Raw genomic sequence first — 21,352 nt, 5'->3', positions numbered from 1 at the left:
TACGTGTAGACAATTATCGCCTACGGCAGGCTGTGCTAGGTGAAACAAAATTGCCATAAAACTACCATACGAACGAACAATTTCTTTTCACTAGTGCAGGTTTCACTGTCATGTTATATCGTTCCTTAACTGAAATATCCCGTGCGGAACAACTTGTTTGGGAAATTTAACATTTCTGTACAGAAGTATTTCGCGATGTGCAGTACCAGCACTCACGTCTGGCATCTGTTCAGGAACCTGTCGGCTCCGTGCTTCTCTCCTTTCAAGATTTGTGTTACGAAATGATTATGTTCGAAGCAAGCAACAAAAACGACTCCTTCTGCCCAGTGATGCCTCGAATCTAACGGAGAGAATGTTTAAGTCATAAGTTTTATGCAAGCACTTTGCCTCGATACTCCATGGCGAATAAGGCACCGTGTGTTGTAGCTCAAGCGATGACGTCCTCATTGTATGCCAGTTGTACTGTTGCTAGTTTGGTTTCTTTGGATACATTGTAAGAAATGTATCAGAAAGTTTATTAAACTGCAACAAAATTACTCAAAGAAAGATTTTTTGAGCAGGGACTTAAGATGTTTTCGAAAAAAGCTGCAATTAAATAGCACAATACATTGATATTGCCAAAAACAGAGACGAACAATATTGCATACAGGATTCAAATAACAGTAATTCTTTAATATTCCCAGAGCGCGTACAAATGCATGAACGGAAACAATGGCAGCAGCCAGAAATTTAGCAAGGTGGCAGCTTGCCATTAGAGGATACTTTTATATTTCTTTTCTTTTTGTCTTCTTGTTGTTTGTAGTCTTGTATGTCCGGCAGAAGCCTGGTAAACGGCGTATCATTTTTTTGTAAAGCATTTGAAGCTCACGCATATTCCTTACAGGTTTAAGCTGTTAAGTGCCAGTTGATAAGACAGATAAGGCTGATAGGCACCAGTTGAGTAATTTGACGAGCATTGCACATATTTTTTTCGTTTTACTCGTTCCTCTCGTTGTGTGAGTGATCCTATCTCTGAATTGCCTCTCAGCCTGTTGAAAGATTTTGTCTTTTTTCTCAATGTAACTAGTAGGGGTATTTATATGTTGCTTATTCTCCCTACTGTAAGGCTAGAAGCCACTGACGGCAATAAAAAAAGGAAAGAAGTCAAGAAAATATCTTGAAATTGGTAACATCATAAACGTGGTTGGAACAGAGGACTATTAAAAAACACAACAGCCTGCGGCACTCATTCCCTTTCAATATAATGGCTGATTGGATGTCCTCAAGCACTCAACACCTCTCATTTCCTATCTTCCTAAGGAAGAGGGTTGCAAACGCGCAACTTCGCTTTATTCAGCTAATTTTATGTATACCGCAGTACAAGACTTATTTTTGTAATGGCACCAAGTTCCGCCAAAGCAGGTCCGACGCTTGGCTTTTCCTGAAAAAATATCGACGCCAGGAGCTAGAGAACCGGTGGAGGCACACGAGTTTATAGACGATCTCATGCACAAAAGCTTCTTGTTGTGGTCGCGAAATTACGGGTTTTCTGCCACGGTATCCAGCCACACCCTCGAGCATTGTACCTTAATTATGTGTTATGCGTAATTATCCTTTATTAGAAATAATACCATACAGAAAAATACAAGGACGGCGTATACCATAAGTTGCTTTGGGTTCCATTGTATTGCACAGTATTGCATAATTACCTTTCCGATACTCTCGAACCTAGTTATAATGATCCAAGATATAATGATATATCGGTTATAATGACCATATTTCGTTGCAGGTACGGCTTTCCTATACTACCCCTTGAAACTGCGTTCATACATACCAAAAACGTTTCTAAACGTCCTATTTTTATAACGAACACTTCAGACATGGTCACGGTAAAAATATGGTGCAAAGAAAACAAAAAAAAATCTAAACACTCCCTAAAACACGAGAGAGACCGCGTGCTGGTACATTCACAGCTTCCATTTAATTGTGAGGAAGATATCCCAGATTGGCGAGCACCGTACAGCCCATGTCACTCACTTTCCAGGTATTGCTCCAGAGGCAGACAGGCAGTGAGGAAAAAAAATGTGTGAGCATGAAGCCCTGCGGTGAACTGGCGGTAATTAGCAGCCCTAATTTGTACGCCGTCGTCAACGTAATTAAGTGTGAACAATTTAGAAACTGAAGCATATTCAAGAAAGCCAAATGAACCTTATGCGGCAATCCGTATAAACTGCCGCTCAAGCGTTGCTATCACCGGTGTCGACCTGCACGGCGTCCCAGCCGACGTGACACCGGCCTCGCACGCTGCAAAAAGCGCCAGTGGTTACTTAGCTACAATCTAGAGATCCCGGTTCACGAGATACTTCGTTTTCACATTTGCTGATAACAAACCATGATGGCGTTCAAACTTTCCAACTTTGCTATTCTCCGGCCGAAGCGACGCCGCCACCGGAAGGATCAGCCTGTCGTGGCTGATGACTACGGAAGCCGCTGCGGCGAGTGGAGGTTTTGAAGACGTACCAGATAATGTCTTCGCGGGCATTGAGATCGAGTGGGCAGGTTCGACACAAACACAGTTTCGTTCGTTGAGTATGCAAGCAGTGGGCGTCCCTTTATGAAGCGAAAGTCATGTCACCGAAGTGGTTGTTCGACATGTACGCTAATTTGCGCGCGTTTTAAAGGGCGAGTCCATATACAACGAACTACTGATATAAGGACCAGTTTTTGCGGCACTTTCGAGTTCGTTATGAGCGGGTTTGATTGTTTTATCAAAGGTAGCGCGATGCGAGTGACTAATATATGCACTTTTAAACAACAAAATATCTGACCAGAGACCAGAACTAAACACAGCAATTCAGAGCTTTGAATTCATACATACATACATACATACATACATACATACATACATACATACATACATACATACATACATACATACATACATCCATACATACATACATACATACATACATACATACATACATACATACATACATACATACATACATACATACATGCATACAATTCCAGCAACGGTCGGCAGAGCCTTTAACTTACGCCATGGCAAAACGCCGGCTGCACTCGGCTTTTCTAAAGCGGTTTTCAACAGATCACCGGCAAACTTGTGCTGTTGGGGGTACTCAAATTTATGCGAGAATCTAACATTCTCTGTTGCCTGTTTTCCAATTCGCTGTTTACTTAAGCAAGAACACGCTCTGCTTCTGAAACATTCGATTTCTCAGTAACGGCACACCACGCGTGCGGAGCGCCACACAGTCGACCATATCGAAGGGACACAACAATCCACGGGGTGGCTGCCGTATCGTGATATTTGAATTGGCACTGCGCCATGCACGTCTTTCATCCAACAAGGTCGACCACTGCAATACAAGGTTCGTTTTGAATGCACGTAGTATATGTCCTTTGGCGTTGAGGGCGCGCATTGAGACATGGGAACCAAACAGTACGCATGCATCTTTGGACGCGTCCACAAAATCTCAGACCACTCCTCGCCAACGCTATTCCTACACATCTCAAGGAGAATGATAATCATATCTTCACTCTATAAGCAACTGATACAAAATCCCGGATATTTGTCAGCTTGTATATTTTAGTAGGCTTGAGCACCATTCTTTTTCTAAGGTTATTTAGTGCTTGAAAACTCCGTTCCTTTTTATGCAGCAAATGCGTCCATCGAAAGATCTGCCGAAAACAAAACAGCGGGCATCCTCTTGTGCAACAGCGCATTTGTCTCAAAGGTGTAGCTATTATAAACAGACATTGTTGTCTAAAACGCTTCAACGAATGGTGATTGACGTGTGATTGAATGAATGAATGAATGGATGTATGAAGGTATGAATGAATAAATGAATGTATGAATAAATTAATGAATGAACGAACGAACGAACGAGCGAATAAATATTTAATTACCTAAATAAGTGATTAAATTATTAAGTAATTAAGTAATGTACGAAAGACTTTTAATGGAAAGCGAAAAAGGAGGAGGGAATAGCCTCAAAGTTCTCATGAAAGCAAAAACACCCAAGAGTAGGGTCTTCAGGCTCACCCTTGTCTTCAGGCTCACCCTTGAGACAAGGTTTACGGCCGGAATCGAGGCACTTAGTACGGAAAGATTAGAAAGATTAGAAAGATTGCAGCCTCGCCGGAAAAAGGCGCCAGTGGTAGTTCGCGCTTACATAAAGAGCGCACCGGGTTTATCTAAAAGGCCTCATAAATACCCATTGTTGTAGCTTAGGACGATACAGAAATACAATGCTTTTTGTGAAACCCTTTCCAGTGCATTTAGGTTTGTGTGCTTTGGCGGGCAGTACAATACCGTGTTTTATCAAGAAACAATTCGCAGTACATTATTATATGAATGGTACATTCTTCCTTTTACCTTCGACGAAGCAAAGTTAATATCGGGAGTTCTGTTGTATCTAGAGCGTTTTTATCATGTTGGCCATTTCTGATAACCTCTGAAGCCTAAAGCAGTGCTCTCAGTGATAATAAAAAGCAGTGGAAAAAGAAGCACAATACTATAGAAGCTAAAAAATTAGGTCGATTTATTTTATAAGGTCCTGAAATTTGTTATTTCAGATTAGGTTGCCTTGAGCTGTGCTAGGTATTTCCATCTTATAAAGCTGGGTGGAATGAATGAGTGTGCAAACAATAACGAATGAGATTTTCCGTGCTTAACTTTCAAAGAAAGATCGAGTCGTCCAACAATTACAGTGGGGGAGTGAAAAAGTCGCCACGTGAACTCTTTGTGATACAATTTCCAAAATAGTTGGTAGGCGACCATGTTGGCGGTTTAGCAATAAGAAGCCAGCTCGGCCAAATTGTTGGGTGCTGTGACGCTAATTGTAGTGAATCGCCAGAAAATATCATGCTAACATTTTTGCCTAGAATTCCAAGGAAAGTACCGGGGACGGTTAAAGAAAACAATTGTAAGGCCCCTGAAATATTTCAATATCGCATTACCGACAAATGCATGCCTAATACCAGAAAAAAAAATTTGCGGCACGCCCTGAGGCGGGGCCGTAATTCTAGCAACCACGCTTCCTAGTGTATCCTTATATACGACAATATCACAAAATAGGTTGGAACTCTTCGAAACCTTACTTATAAGTTCCCGTCGCAGACGTCGTTTCTCATCATTGAGACGCCAGTATCAACCTTAAGGGTGAGAAGCAAGCATGTTTCGACACTGGGTGCTTTTCCAGCCCAGAAAATTGTTCAGGACAACGCAATGTTTTGATATGGAAGGCTGAACGACTGCCAGGTCTTTTCTTTAGAAAGTTTAATAAAAACAGTTCCAGTTCTGTCAGGTTGCTTAGTTTAGTTGTGAATTTCGCATTGTTGTTGGTGTTAGATAAATTTTTATTACAGGCTGCATTGTTTTCATCGAGGCAAAACTATGAATGGAATGCTTTGTCTACATTGAGGCGAACGTCACTATGCAACATCGCTACTTTCTGAAAGTTTTTAACCTCCGTGAACAGCCTTTTCTATAAAAATCGTTTTATTAGGAGCATGAATGATGCCCGAGAATGGCTACGAGGGTGGAGCACACTGCTTCTTCGTGCACTGCCTGAATTGTGCCTGAATCATTATGCCTGAATCGTTAAACTAGTCTCTTAAGTATTTGGGCGACGACAACGTCACCGCGAAATGCCAACCGTAAAGAGCTTAGCAGTTAGAACGTACCGACGTTATCCGAAATACTTCTACTAGTATGGCTTTGGGAACAACAAGAAACAACACGCAAGGCTCCGGCGTTTCCAGCTGTTGTCCTGATAGGCCGTTTCTCAACTCATTGCTTATATATAAAACTCGCGTGCATAATGGTTTCATATTTGGCACGAACCTGTTATTCCTTTTCTGGCGCTAAATATTGCCACTGTGCTTAAAATGTTTGCGATATCCTTTCAATGCCTCAATGTGCATCACCACAAATTGTACAGCTACCCAAATTACCATAAAGAATAATATATAGGAAAATAAGTTTCCGTAGAGAGCGTAAAATAAAAAAGCGACAGAAAACCAAACTTGTGATATTGCATACTGTACACAATTCCCGCATATATGCGAGATTTCCATAATCCCTAAAGGGGGCACACTGCGAGATTTTCCGTGAAATCATGCAAAATTATACACTCAAGCTGCAGGGGCTATGTAGCGTCACGGAACGCAGGTGGTAATATTTCAACAATAACGATTTATTGCTCTTGGATCTTCTGATGAATCATATAGCTTCTATCGACGTAAAAACTGACGTAATTCTACAGGTTCCTTGTAATGCCATGGTATTTGCAATACATTTGGTGTAATTTGTTACAAACCAAGGCAACAACCTATCGACATCAAGGATTTCTACAGGTTTGTGTAAAGTTCTGCCAATATAATCGCATAGGAATCCAGCAGATTCTAGAATAAGATTCCTATTTGTGTTGACGTTTGCCGTAACGCCTGTAACTTTTGAGCCTTCGCGATCTATACACTATACAATGATGTGTTTTCATCCACAATCCACTTTGAGTACACCAATACGTCTATAGGTATGGATTTGCTTTCACCTTAGATGAAGAAAAGTTTATATCCCTACTTAAATGCAAAAATGCCGAGAGCTTTCTGATATGGTACTAATGTTGAAAAACCTCACTGATCGATGTTTGTATAGCCTGGTGAGATTTTATGGAATGGTATTCAGACTATGGCTACAGTGTTTCCTGGATGACCAGATAGAAAAACCAACGTTTAAGACTGAAATTTAATGCTGACCGTTAAGAAATACTTTTATATTCGAAATACTTGAAGAGCTCAACCAACAATGCTTAAGCGGCGACAATAATTCCACTTCATTTTGAGAAAGGTCAGTTCTCACACAAGACGTGTTTGGTAAATTTTCTTATTTCTAGTAAAAGGCTTCACTACAAAAATATAATTGAAGTTGTCTTACGGACTCACACATTTCCTTACAGCAAATCTTGGCTTGTCGAAGAAAAAGGTGCTCCCGCAGTTATTGAACCTGAAATGTTACCCGCCATTGCGTGTGGCTACGCCAGCTAGAAGCGGTGCTGTACCATATGTAGTATAAAGAAATAAATTTAAAAGATACCAAGTCTCCAGGAGAGCTATATCAAGTTGGCAGCAAATATAAGAACTTTATGCACGTGAGTATTAAATTCAAGCACGTAGCCCAGTGGCAACCAGTTCAAGCCAACACTAAGCAACAATGCAGCTTTGCTTATTGTTTTCTGTTCCAAAGCCTATGCTAGTGCTTCTCCTTCGAGCAAAGCCGGTACAATCCAACTGTCAAGCTAACTACTGTTGGAATTTGGTGCCGAAATTGTCTCCCTTTCAAATTATCCCGAACTACCGATTCGGAAGAACACCGACTTGAACATAGTACGCAAACAAGCAGTGTGCTCCAACTAGGTTTTCCTCAAGCGAATGAAGTGGGCGAGATCCAACCCTGCGAGAATCCTCTCTTTGTGGTTTTTGCCGGCTGTTAAGCTGTAATGGACGGAGAGGTGTCGGCTACTACAGTAGTCGTAAGGAACGATTCTTGTTTTAGACGGATGTTTCAACCAGTTTCCTTCGTGAACCAGCGGAGAGTGCCTCGATTCTGCTCAAAGACAGTAATTGCTGGTATGAAACCTGCTCACAGAGCGTGCGTTCTAGTCGGTAGGGAGATGGGAAAAAGACTCACTAGGAGCAGGCTGCCGCAAAAAGCACTTCTTACCTGAGAAAGCACTTCTTACCTGAGCCGGAGCTTGGTCATACAAAGGTAGATGGAAAGTCAGCGCTCATCTTCTTTGAATTTTTATTCGCGTGTCTTCTTAAGTTGCACTGTCATGCCGCAATTGAAAAGCCACAACAATATTTGTGCACACCGTCACAACTAGTATCGTTTTTGTGGACAACAACCAGCTCAATACGCAATATTTCATGCATGGCCCTCCCAGTCCGAAACCACAGCATGGATACCGCAAAAACCTAACAAGAATTTTGTTGGGACAACAGAAATTCTGTTGCAATGACACACATTTCCGTCGTAACGACAAGGTCGATTTTCTCAACGACAAACAGTTCTGTAGTCACAACAGAACTGCCATTTACGCTACTCTTCACATGGGCAGTAACATTCAAAGCTTGTGCAAGTGCTGATGGAACATCAGGATCACAAGATAGGAATTTCGCACGACTGAACATCACAATCAGGACAGGAATATGACACACAACAAAACACCAGAAGCACGACAGGACACGAATACGACTAGACGACACTACCATACGCGAAAATACGACAAACTACAGAAATATTTCTCGTCTTTTTCGACTGCGCTTGGGGAAGTCTGGCGTTAGGCCCCTTTGTGAGACGGGTTGTTTTTTTGTGAAAAAACCCATGAGTTTCCAGCTAGGAGGAGGTACGCGAACAGAAATGCTCGCTTAGTTTGGGTCTCTGCCCTATGGGACATGGCTAACAGTGCGCAGCTGTAACTGCCAATGTGGTCATTTATACATACCGCGGAGAAATGTGAAGTGCAAAATAACGCTGTAGGTATCAGGAAAGGGAAACTGTCGGCTCCTTCGACCTCAGCATCGACCGTCCGTCGGTCATACAAAGTGAAGAACACCATTTTCAGATCTAGATGGACAATAAAATTGCTGCAGCTGCCGTGGATAAATATCAGACACACTTCAATAACAAATAACATGAAACCGTTGCCCAAACCTCTTCTGAAAGTCGCAGTGGAACTGGCACATATCATCCAGCAATGCTCTTTGTGTTAATAATTCAATTGCCATAACATATAGATTTATTCTTCAGTTATAATTATCTGGTAATTCAGCATTTCCTTGTACACAGAGCTTCCCACCTTTTGTCCGTAAATGGGCTCCTGCGGGCGGCTTACGGTTATGAGGCAGTTTTGCCACAAGAGAAGTCTCCTCTCGCTCCCGCATAATACGGCTGGAGATCGTGTTTTATTGAAAGTCCCCTGAAACAAATTCAATAACGTTGCTATGCTCAAGCGATCATACAAATGGGAAGGTTTAACTGATTAGGAATCAGAGAACCATTAGTCACAGTAGTGTAGCGAATATTATGTCGTAGATTCTAAACCATCACAGCCATTTCGCGAAGCTGCGGCGGAAAAAAGTCCTATGTTTGTTTTCAACACAACTGTGTTATACGCTCAAGCAACTTAAGGTGTATAATCAATCACCCGTATGCTTCAGTTCCTAAGGCGCATTGCTGCAAGGCCCAAGGACCCGGGTTGAATTCCCGGTCACGGCAGCCATCTTTTCTGGTGATGGTGAGTAGGGGAAAACTCAGTGTGTTCGAGAGTTGGGCGGACACTAAAGATCCCCAGATGGTCCAAATTACTCCGCAGCAGTATAGATGGCCTCGGCGCTTTAAACCTCATAAAAGGGGGTATATAAATCACAAAGAGATGTTGGAAAATTACTACAACTGCCGTTTTATACTCGCACCCGTTGGGCAGGGCCGCTGTGAACTAGATTGTGTGCAACGCACGAGTTGAAATCGCTGTCCAAAGAAGTTTCACATTTTCGCTTTGGGGCAGTTCAAAAGCGGATGGCATTTTTTTGCCTCTAACTCAGAAAAGTAACACGCTCATTCATTAGGAATACGAGTTGAATTGTTTTTTTGTTAGCAAAAAAGAAGGTGTTCGAAAAGCCAACAAAAAGAAGTGCACTGCTCCATATGATGGCGCTCGATCCATGCGACCGTAAGGAATAATATTTCAGTCAAATTAACGTTTTTGTAGCCATCTTATGAGTGGAGAGGGAAGGAGGAAGAACGTGAGGGGCGAAAGTGGGAGAGAGGGCAGATCATCACGTGGCACGGCGGGATAAACAGTGCCTTTTTTTATGACTTTTGCACCGAAGCAAGCACACAACAGGCCGAATTTTTCTATCAAATGGCTATAATATTATATACAGCCAAAATGCATTTCTACGCCATTACTAGAATGTATTTAGTGTCAACGCTCGAAAATCACTACTTCGGAATGGGCGCTGGTAGCACGCAATAGCATTTTCGGTATGTGAGCAGAGTAACATCAATGTTTCCGTTTGCCCTTTTACCCGTTTTGTAAGAGCTAATTCTGAAATTGTTTCTGGAGATTTGTATGAGCACCAACAAAACCCAACTATATATGCCAGGGACTTCGTACTTTTGAGAAGTACCAACGAGCAAGTTTTCAACCTTATTGTTGGCTACACGCCTTGCGCGTTGGTAAGAGGAAGGCTCTGTGAAGCAAATATAATACACACATATGCGTTACTTATATTCGGAAAAAGAAGTCTATTATATGAACCAGAATTCTAACAAAATACATTTCATGCACTTCTACCTTGCAGTGGAACAACCAGTGCAGCATCATGTAGGCGCCAAAGTGCATGCATGGGTTAGGAATTACCGCGAGATAATGAAAATACTGGGACATAACAAACAGAGTTATGGAGAGTCAATAGCGCCGCCGCAGCGAGCTGACAAATGCAGATGCGGTTAGAACTACAAGCACGATTGCAATGGTGTGGGAGGGGCGTTTGAACAACCCTGTATTGCGGTATTTCAGAGTAGAAGCAAGGCACGTGCTTCAGGCAAAGACTCAATCTGCGAAGAATAAAGATGAGGGGTTTATTCAACTTTAAAACCAATAAATCATCTAAGAATTGTTTGTGCATGAAGTTTCTTGTACTATATGAGCAACATCAATGTGGATTTTGCCCCGCCCACGACTCCTTAAGCGTGTCTTAAGCGTGTCGCAAGCGTGTCGCAATAGCAGCCCGTTGTCTAAACATGTTTTTTAGATACACTCACTGCAAATATTAACTCTAGGTTTGCAGCGTTGGACGATCGTGAGTACAAACGAAAGCTAGGGATTGAATTATAGATTGCGCATGGCTCACGTACCAACCAAACTATTCCCAAGTTGGGAATAGTTTGGAACTAATTATCATCAAGTTTTATTTGGGTGTTTCGGCCTCCTCAAAACCAAAATACTTGAAGGGTTCCGATCGGAAACGAAGAGAAATAAAAACGTGGAGCTCCCTGCAAATTAAGCCGGCTGAAATGGGTGCGTGTACTATTACATGTTGCTTTCGCTGGAAGAGAAATCGGTAAACAATTGGAAAGGCAGAGAGTTGGCGAGAGGATGCAAAATATATGAAAATCTCCAGTGTGGCTGTGGCTGTTTAGGTAACTACTTTTTCATACGATTTCAAAGAGTTTGCGTCCGCCATAGAGGTGTCTGCCTTTTTGCACACCTGAAAGCGTGCAGCTGAAGTTGATAGAGTCGATATACTGTTTTATTCTCTCTCGCGGAGGATATACGAACTCCATGGATGCGAGACAGAGTCGGTACGCTGTTCTATTCTCTCCCGCGAAAGGGGTACAACCGCCGCTTAGCTCCATCAAGAGTGGGGAGAGTTCGCCAGCAGTTTTATTCTGGTTTCCTAGTAGAGTGAACACGCCATCTAACGCCACGCGTGGCGCGGACAGTGTCAAACGACCCTGGCAGGAATAGGAACGCTGTTTGATTCTTCAACTACTCCCCACATTTCTTAGAGTGCAGTGGGAAAGCAGACGAGCGACACATTATCGTTTGGGCTTCTGTATCCGGATCCGTAGCGGCAGCCCGTCACAGATCAGGTGTTATGCATTGTTGATCCCACTTTCCATGTCGTCAAACTTGTACACGTGCACTGGCACATGAACGTCGCGTGACAGTGACAGTAATATCTTCGTTGGAGGAAAAGCTACCGGCAGCCTTAGCACAGTGCCTCCGGGCTGCCGACGCTGGCGCCGCTGCGGTAGGCCCACCGGCAGCGACAGCCTTCTTAAGAGAGACTCTTCCACTTATGGGCCGTTCTTGACAGAATATCACGCTCTTCCATAGAGTAGCGTAAAAATTTTGTGACCAGAACAGGGTTGTAGGACTCTGCTTTCTGTTAATTCAATATCGTTAATTTCTGTCAATTTGTGTCAATTCAATATCGGTCTTGTTAACACAAAGAAGTACCCAATTGTTACTTCACATGAACTAGGCAAATGTACTCAGCGTTTTTTACGCAGCGTAAATTTACGCAGCGTTTCCCCGTCGGGGGTGCCTGCTCGCCAACGGCGCCGGCGGCGTCGCTGTACGGCTTTGTCGTCTGCTTTAGCGACGGTTGTTTTGTGTCTGTTTCGGTAAAACTTTGCGTCTAATAAGCGCTTCCTTCGCACGGCTTGATTAACTTGTTCGACACCACCTCCCGGGTAACCTGCACCCAACGGAAGTCACTGGTAGTACGACACAGATACGTTAATGATTGGTTTGCAGGGCGGAAAAAGAAAATCTGTAAACCACATAAAGACATGTGGCCGCTTGAGAAATGCTACCTTTTACGCACTGCTTGCCACGAATGCGACACCATTTTATAAATTGGTCAATACCAATTAGGTTGTGTTTTAAGAGGTACTACCATGGCCGCTGGATGAGAGCGCACGCAAGGTGCGGCCTTCCGCGTCGCCCGGAATTCAACGGGCGAGGGTATGAGAGGCGGTGTTTACGTTTGCCGCCGCTAAACTCCCTCGTGGCGCTAGCGTTCTAGGACTGGTTTAGGGCGGAGCTGGGCGGTCCCCGTAGGCGAGCGCTTGCGCCGACTGAGAGACACAGCCAGCGCACGGGTTTTAAAGATGTTGCCCTTCCTGGGCTACTCAACCGTGAAAACTGTCTGCCCGTATGTATGTATGTCTGCAAGTCTGTCGCTCGATTCAGCTGCCCGGCCGTGACTGAAGTGGCCAGAAGTTAAAATATTTCTTGAGTAAGATATAGGCAATAAATTTTCAATCTAATAAATCTAAAAAGGTGCTTCATATTCGACAACATCGTTAAAAAAAAGATAATATCCCGCAAAATGATAATAACCACCGGTTAGCTTTAATTGTCTGAAAACACGTCACACACAGCACGTAAACCGCGTTGCACAGTTTAAAGCCGTAAGTTGCTTAAAGCGGCCGGTATTTTGCGGGACTTCATTCTTCCGAAATTTCGAAAGTGTCACCTTTTCACGGAAAACGCGTTGTCCACAAACGGCAGAGCGACATATATTTGCCGGCGACGGATTAAAGCTTGCCTTGAAGACACTTCTATTGCAAAAAAAAAAACATTTTTGGCGGGCAGAACGCGCACCTCATAAATGCGCTATCATAAAACGGTGACACGCGATAGGATGGTTGAAAAAGGATTTGAAAAGACTAGGCATTTTGTGTCTTTTGATACTCTTATACTGGCTCGATCATATCTTGCCGCACATAGAGATTTGGGTTGTTTCATTTTCGCAGGCACGACAATGCCTTTAAACACGCTAGTGGAAACTAGGTTACAGAGGTTGTATAGAAAGAAAAATAAATACACCGTGCGGTGTTCAAGATACAGCGCGTACGGTCCACTCTACTAGCTTGTAAGCATTTTTAAACTTTGCGATGAGAACTCGCGCTAGGTACATTTCCTCCGTTATTTCATCGCCGATTTTAACCCATCCCTGAAGCTAACGGCCGGGCTCCTGGAGCAGCACCAGTGTGTGCTGAAATTAGCGCGCTCTAAAGACGATGGTAGTTTTGCTCTGCGAACATACTGCGCTTCAATTCGAATTTATTTTCGTAGCGTAGGGAAATTATCACATACGTTATTAATACGTCAGATTTCTTTTTTGAGTACCCATGGCATAGTCTCTCCGTAATGCAAGAAGTGTAATGCCTTGTATCTGCACAAAAAATGCGTACTTCACGCAGTTAGAACATTTAATAATTCTGATATTCTAGATGTAGATTGTTGGTGTAAAATAAGAAAGAAAAAAAAAGTGAAATGGAAAAGCGGTGTTTGAATGCTTACGGATTATTAGGCAATTTTTAGAATTTCCGTACAATTTCGCTTTTTTCTTTTGGGTCCGGGCAAAAAATTAGCATGCCGAAGCTCGGCAAATATTTTTTTAAATTTTTTGTCGACCCAGACATCACATCTGCTGTCCTTAATTTTTTTTCGAGGCTGCAGAGAACAAGATTAAATATTAGATAGAAACTGAAATCGCTTTTCATTCAACTGTATATATATATCGCCAAAATAAAAAAAGGGCTGACATAGCTATAATAGTAGTATTACTTCATAACTAAACAACGTGTAATCAAGTCATATGTGCCATGAAATTAATACGAATTGTGATGTTTTATATAGTGCACGAGGAAAAACCTACATGATAATTGGTTATATCTTTAAGAAGTGTTGGATCTCATAAATAACAAGCGCCGTCACAAAAACAATATTTCTCTTTGTCCGGAATTTAAATATATCCTCTGCAGTCGCAGCTCGCAGACAAAACGTAAAGAGTATGCCGGGTGATGTGAGACACAATGACATAGCAATGCGCGACAGAAGGCACACTACCAACGCGTAATGTTGCTGCTGCGAACGAAATTTAATTTCCGTGCTGACCAAATGAAACTCGGCAGCCGTTAATCGTGTTTGTCTTTTAACAGGCGTAAAATTATTGCTGGTAAATGCCTCATGCAGAGCGTGGAACGCCGATGATAAACCCACTCTTCGAAATAGGCTCCCCTAAAGTCGGCGTCTCGCGGGCCGCGCTCGCCGCAACCAGTCCCTAGAATTCTGTGTATATAGCTCCCCTAGGGGTGCAGAGTGGCGCGTCTATCCGCCATCTTGAGATCCAGGTCGTGCGGGAAAGCTACCCATCGCGCATGTAGGCCGCCCGGCAGCGCCGAGGAGGAGTGGCGAGGAGCGGCCGGAAAAAAAATGGCGCCAATCCCCTCTGTGAATGCGGTTGGATAGCAAAGCTGTAAACGGCACCCATAAAAATTACCCATGCAGCATCACATGAATTTCCTTACGTCGCTGTACAAAACGTGAAACCAGAGAGATATGAAATGTACTTAACCACACCCTCTATTACTTCAAAGAGATATTGTTCCTCCGGTTAAATAAATGCAGGATGCATTAACGGTGGTTGGTTGAGTTATATTGGTGTAGCACATGAGTGGAAACGTTTTTATAAAATTAAAGCTCAAACCCGGTGTAAGACGATCTCACTTCTCCGCCTCTGCCGTCGCGGACGGAGGCGATGAGCTCGGTGACCGAGACAGGGAAGGAGCTGGAGGAGAAGGATGAGGTGGAGGAAATACTTATATTCAGATTCCTGAACGGCCCACAGTGCGGCCCAGGGGAGTGGTTGCTTCTTCACTGTAGCCGCGCTGCCTGTACCCGGTCCACCAGCTGAAGCTTAGTAGGCTGAGAGGGGCTGGACAGCAGCATCTCCCATTGCTCTTGTTAGGTAGTTGACAGAGGGAGAGGAGGGTGCTCAGGGCTAAAGTCGCACACACCGATTATGTGGCAGAGTGTTCCTACTTATGAGCAAAATTTAGATTCAGCGTCGTAGCGATTCGGCTGCATTAAGTGACGACGCGTCCGGTGTGGGAAGGAGCCGGATTGTTTGAGCCGTAGAGTAATTTGTTGTTCTATGGAAAGGTCAGGGTAAGGCGAAGGTGGGGTGTGCCTCAGGAGGCGCTAATTCTGGGTTATGTCTCTGAACGAGGCAAGCGGGTGACTGTCCTCGTGCAGCTCCATAGCACGGGGGGTGAAAGTGCAGACTTAGTGGGCGTATTCTTTGCCCTACATGGAAGCGTGAGCGGGTGTCCAAATGAGCTGAATGGAACCTTTGGGGAGTGGTTTTTTAGCACACGCAGTGAAGGTCGGGACACCAAACCCGACAGGTAGTTCCGGTTGGCTTGTTGGGAATTGGTGACTACCTTATGAACCCCTGGTTGAGAGCCAAGGCGACAGCGGCCTCTTCTGCTGCCATCATGTCTTCGGCCTTGAGTGAGGCACAAGCAAGGAGGTTGGTGCTGGAGGTAGTGCACGATGATGGCGTACAGCTTCCCTCGATTTTTTTAGGCGTCAGTGTAGACAACCGCATATTCAGCACCGAAGGTGGTGTTGAGCGCTTGAGCCCGTGCTTGTCGGCGACCCCCGTCGTCTGAGGGGTTCATATTTCTAAGCAAAGGGAGCATATTTACTTCTTGTCGCCAAAAGCCCAGGAGTACATCAAGCGGAGGGACATTCTGTGCTGCCCAGCCAATCTGGTGAAACATACGGCGACCCGCCGCAGTTCTGCTCATTCGGAGCTTGGATAGAAAGATTAAGCTCTATCAGATTTTCAGATTTGTAGATCCCCGTGCTAAGAAGCCTCTCTGTGGCGCGCTCATGGGAAGACCAATGGCTTGCTCAACCGCCTTTCTAATCATTATAGAAAGCATCTTTATGTCCTCCTTGGCGAGAAGAAGACAGGGGGTTGATGTAAGTGATTCTCCAGAGGACGAAAGCAACTAATCGAAAGGTATCGGATTCCTTCAGGCCTCGCTTCTTGGAGGCAACTCGCCTGATCATATGTATGATTTATTGATGCTGTGTTTGAGGCACTGCAAGAATACGTTACTCTTGGTGTTGGCGTGAAGATGTAGGCCTAGGATTTTGATACTGGGGCTTGGAGTGATGGCCTGGCCATCAAGGAGTATTTGAATGTGTGAGGGAGGACGACAAGGAACATAGATTGTTTGCGCGAACACTGGAAACCACAGGCCAATTGGCGTAGTAGAAGTGAGATGCCATGGGTTGGTGTGAGCGTCGTTTAATCGCTATCGCTTGGCATTTAGCGAGAATGCAGGGGTTAAACCCATAGATGTGCTTGGTCAGTGCACCACTTGTCTTACCCGTATCCGCGGGGGCTCGTAGCTAAATCAGGAAGACTACGGGCTCTTGCTTTTTCACTCTGTTAGTTCCAAGTTCGATTCCTGGCGGTGCAGTAAATTCTTTTATTTGTTTGCGGGAGTTTCTGATGACACCAATGGTCGCGAAAGAAGCTGCTTCTCAGATGGGCAGGCGCTGCAACCGCCGCTTCCACAACCGCCGATGCTCACTTCACCAGAACTGACTGAATACGGCGTCTTGTGCGCAGCACTAAAAGCGGGCCGTCCTGTCAAACTGGAACCCGCGACATGTGGCAATCAGACGCGCAACTCTTGCGCTACGCGATATACATGAACTCTACCAGTCCCGAACGGTGGCGCCGCGGTGGCAGTATTTGGCTCTAGGCGCACTCACGCCGCTTTGGGGACACGCGGCAGGCCGCACGTCAGTGCGCCTTTCATCCAGCGGCCGTGGTACCACAATGGGCGAAAGTAGCAACGGCTTCTGATAAAGAGCAATTATAAAAGCTCCCTCAGCTTTCTCGCAATTCTCAGACTTACTAAAATAACTAGTTTAAATTGGTATACATGGGAATAACTAATCTCAAATGCTGGATGTCTGCGCTTGTGTCGCGCGGTGGTGTAGCATCAAGCTAGCACATCACGATGGCTAGGTTCCGCTGTCCCACCCTTCGAAAGGCGGTCCTCTCTGTTTTGGTTCTCCAGACTCTCGGACGGGCTACAGCGGCGGCGTCCGCCAGTGTAGCCCGGCCGTTGCCGACGCTGCTGCTGCGTTTGGGACACCGCCCCAGCGACTTCCGGGTAACGGCTGGCAGAATCTCTGGTTTCACTCTTTGCAAAACCACGTGTGCAGATTCAAGTTACGTCGCATTGGCAATTGTTGGCGGTGTCGTTTAAGGGTTTGCATTAGAACCACCTTTACAGCGTGCATTGGAGCCAATTTTTTTCTTCAGGACCTAAAATTACGTGCTAAATTCTGATAACATGACGATCAAAAGTACCCAATTGAATAAAATAAAAATTTTTGTTTGAGTTCTAAAGAAATAGCGATGTTTATTGCCAGAAAAAATCGCTGGAAGAGGTGGTGGTTTCAATACTACGAGATTTGAATGTATTACCTCTCGAAGTTGAACTACCAATATACTATGCTCAATTTTTTCCCGGTTTGAAATTGCCTTCTTTTTTTGATGTTCACAAGTTTTGTAAACGTAACGAAAATTCAATACTGCAAATAAACCAATCCGCTTCCCGACAAATGTGCGGTTATCTCCACAGCCAACTAAATATTTCTCAATATTACAAAACAACCTCGAACTTTATATCTGCCTCTCCGTTTCTTTCTTACCTTTGCTGGAGTAAAAATATCAAAGGCTTGTCATGTTTTTCAAATACCAAAACTAAAGTGGGTGATCCGCGTACCTGAATTCGTAAGTTTTTCTCTGCTTGTTCACAATGACGTAGGAATTGTCCTTACCGGACACATTGCCTCTCCACTAAGTAGCATGAAAAAAGAAGGGTACTCTGGCTAACACTGCTCGTACGACCAAATCACGGGGCAGTTTCATGCAGCGCTAATTAAAACTGTTGTCTTCTTAACGGTTGTGCGCAACTGCCGCTGGTATTTCTTTTGCACTCCCATAAACTTGAAACGTACGTGCGTCTCAACAACACGTGCAGAGATCTCTTTTAATTTATCCAACAATCTTGTTATCAAAATTTAACAGAAAACCTAATTTTCTATACAACAAAAAGGGTGCCTTCTGTAGAGCCCAGGCTGTTGTACCTCACTCCTGTTTAAGAGCTTGCCGCAGAAAGTTCCGCATGATTGCCAGGCCCGGATTGTTTTTTCTGCAGGCTTTTACACCCAGTGGACAGCGTTGCCACGCGCTTGAACCTGCGGCAAACATCCTTGCGAACTCGCCGTACATAGCGGTCACTCGGCGACTGTTCTCCCCCTTCAGGCACGAACGCGCGTTGACTGGCGATGAGAGCAGCACACGACGGATCACGCCACGAACGCTGGGCAGAGTGTTCTCGAAAGTCCAGCTGGCCAACGCCCTACTCTACTCACGAGGGGCATACTCACGTTGTTTCAGTATTTTTTCTTGGTATTTGTTGCGACCTCCTCCCGTAGAGCAAGCTCATGCGCATGCCAGGACGACGCCGGCCACTCCTCACGAGATGCAAGGTCCGTGCGCTCGGTTCCTTTTCGTCGTATTTTTTGGTAACGCTGAAGGCGGAAACTAAATGCCTAAACAGCTCTGCTGTTAAGAATTATGCACCCCTAGCCAACAACAACGATTGTTGAACGCGAAGCTTTGCCGTACGGGATTTTTCGGTTCTCGTCTGAGCTTGGACTTTGACTCGCAGACTCTATGGACTTCGACTAATGAGCTTCGACTCTTACCCTCATGCAGTTTGGAGTTTTGATCCAAGTGACTTTGGCTCTAACTCTTCGCTATTTGGTTGCGCACGAAGAAAGGTTCCCCTTTAAGCATCCTCTTTGTTAGGCGGAGGAGTGCATAATTTCTCTGTGTAATGTTGGCACGTTCGTGACCCATCTCGAAATTAAATAACCTTTTTGCGTTTGGGAATGAAGCTCTCACAATAAAAAAATCATGCCATATCCACGGAATGAATGATGATAAGTGGGGCGAAGCTCGAGAGGGGGAGATCATCGGTAACCGTAACTCTCCCGTGAAAGTTCGCCCATTACATCATTAAGAAAGACGTAAGACTGTGTGCGTACATTGTACAAATCAACTTTTATTTTCGGAGTCAATGCTCCCAGGCCCAGACCTGGTGAAAGACCCCGCGCCATCGAGGACTACCCCGCACCTTCACCACAATTTGTCACGTAGGATGGGACACAACAGTAACGAAAGAACTTTTATTTAGGGCGAACTTGTGCCCGAACAAGACGAGAGGAAACGAGTAAAGGTCCTTGCGTCTCGTTCGATCTCCGAGAACGACTGCCTGCGTTCGTGGCGTGATCTCCCCCTCGCAGTGCACGTGCGCTCGCGCCTCCGTTGGCGAACACAGACAAGCGCGCGCTCCCGGTGCCGAGTTTGCGCTGCCGGTTGCAGCCGGTTCTTGCACGTGCAACGCGGCCCACTTTGCGACATCTCCGAAAGCATGCGGAGGTCACGTACCACGAGACACAAGGGATGGACAGGCCCATGGCTTTAGGAGCTTCGCCCCTAAAACAATGGTCCCATCGGACAGTCGTGGGTCTGGTAACGCAGGGGACCCTGGTTCAGATCCGTCCACAAAAAGCGTTTCTTTTTTCTTGAAGCGCTTCCACGGTCGCTATCATTCACATAGAATATTGGGGATCCTGCCGTTCGCTTTTGGCGATCACAGACGAATCAGTAAGACATATTGGTCTTACGTAGTAAGAATTCGATTTAGAAGCGCTTTACTTGCAGAGGCCTATTTAAACATTATTTAAATTGTTTTGCATTCTCTGAACATTGATTATCCATCTCTTAAACTGTGTACAGTGGTTTTTGTGCAGGTGTTTTTCTAGTGAAACGATGTGTGGTTTCGATACACGTGGTAAAATTCTTGCAATTTCTGGCTCTCTGAACAGTGCGCTCTACTCTTAAACATAACTCGGAAATTTAGTTCTTACGTTGCCTAAATGTACCCCGATGCCCATTTGAAGGCGCGTTGAGTGCCTCCCCTCATGCGGAGGAACAAACGTTCGAGGCACACCCTTCTGCGTTCTTCACGCCTGATCCCCATCGCTAAAAGACCTTGTACAGCACAGCGTCTTGTTCTCTTTACCAGTAAACCTTACTGTACAAGCCTCAAGGCCGAATGGGGTTCCACCGTGTAGACACTAGACTATACTGTTCTGCTTAGATATACAGTGTCCTCGAAATATTTCTATACTTTCGAAAAAACAGGGACGAGTGGTAAATGGTAGCAGGCCAAACGTCATGGCATTCAAATCGCGGACGCTCGAACAGAAACGTCATTTTGTTGACTGCTGCCTCTACGCTTCTATTTTCTGCTAGTTTATAGCGGGAAACAAGGCCACTGAATCAATGCAATTTCAAAAGAAACCGTCCCTCACGGTTCTCTACGGGACGATATACGGACAAAGCGAATTGAGTTTACATAAACTGCCGCACAATGGTGAAAATGGCTTTACGGGTTTTTTGCCGGAGCATCGTAGGTGGCGGTCAGCGTACGCCACATATCCAAGCAAGCATAGAACGAAAATGTAGTCACTTATTTGCAACATTCAATGCAGAACGTTGCCGACTTTTACAGATGTTGCTTGAAATTATGCTTCAAGGAGGGAGACATCTTTTTTTTCTCGCATTAATTGTAAGCTTTCTGGGAGCGAGATAGGCATAGACGATGAAAGTTTTCAGTGTTTTCAATATTGGCTGCAGCTAATTTTTTTTCCTTTATCGTAATAAATACTTAGGCAGGCCTGTTTCTTGATTAACCTCAATTTCTGCTCTTGAATCGTATCAGAGCACCGAAGAGCAGATGCAAGGAAAGGTTTGGTTGGATGCCACACCAAGAAAATCATCTGTGCAAGCAAATATATTATTATTTCCCCAG

The sequence above is a fragment of the Haemaphysalis longicornis genome, unplaced genomic scaffold (assembly GCF_048455015.1).
Source record: "Haemaphysalis longicornis isolate Haplotype H1 unplaced genomic scaffold, Haemaphysalis longicornis Haplotype H1 scaffold_7, whole genome shotgun sequence".
NCBI classification, from domain to species: Eukaryota; Metazoa; Arthropoda; class Arachnida; order Ixodida; family Ixodidae; genus Haemaphysalis; species Haemaphysalis longicornis.
Note: the sequence above shows the minus strand (reverse complement) of the source record.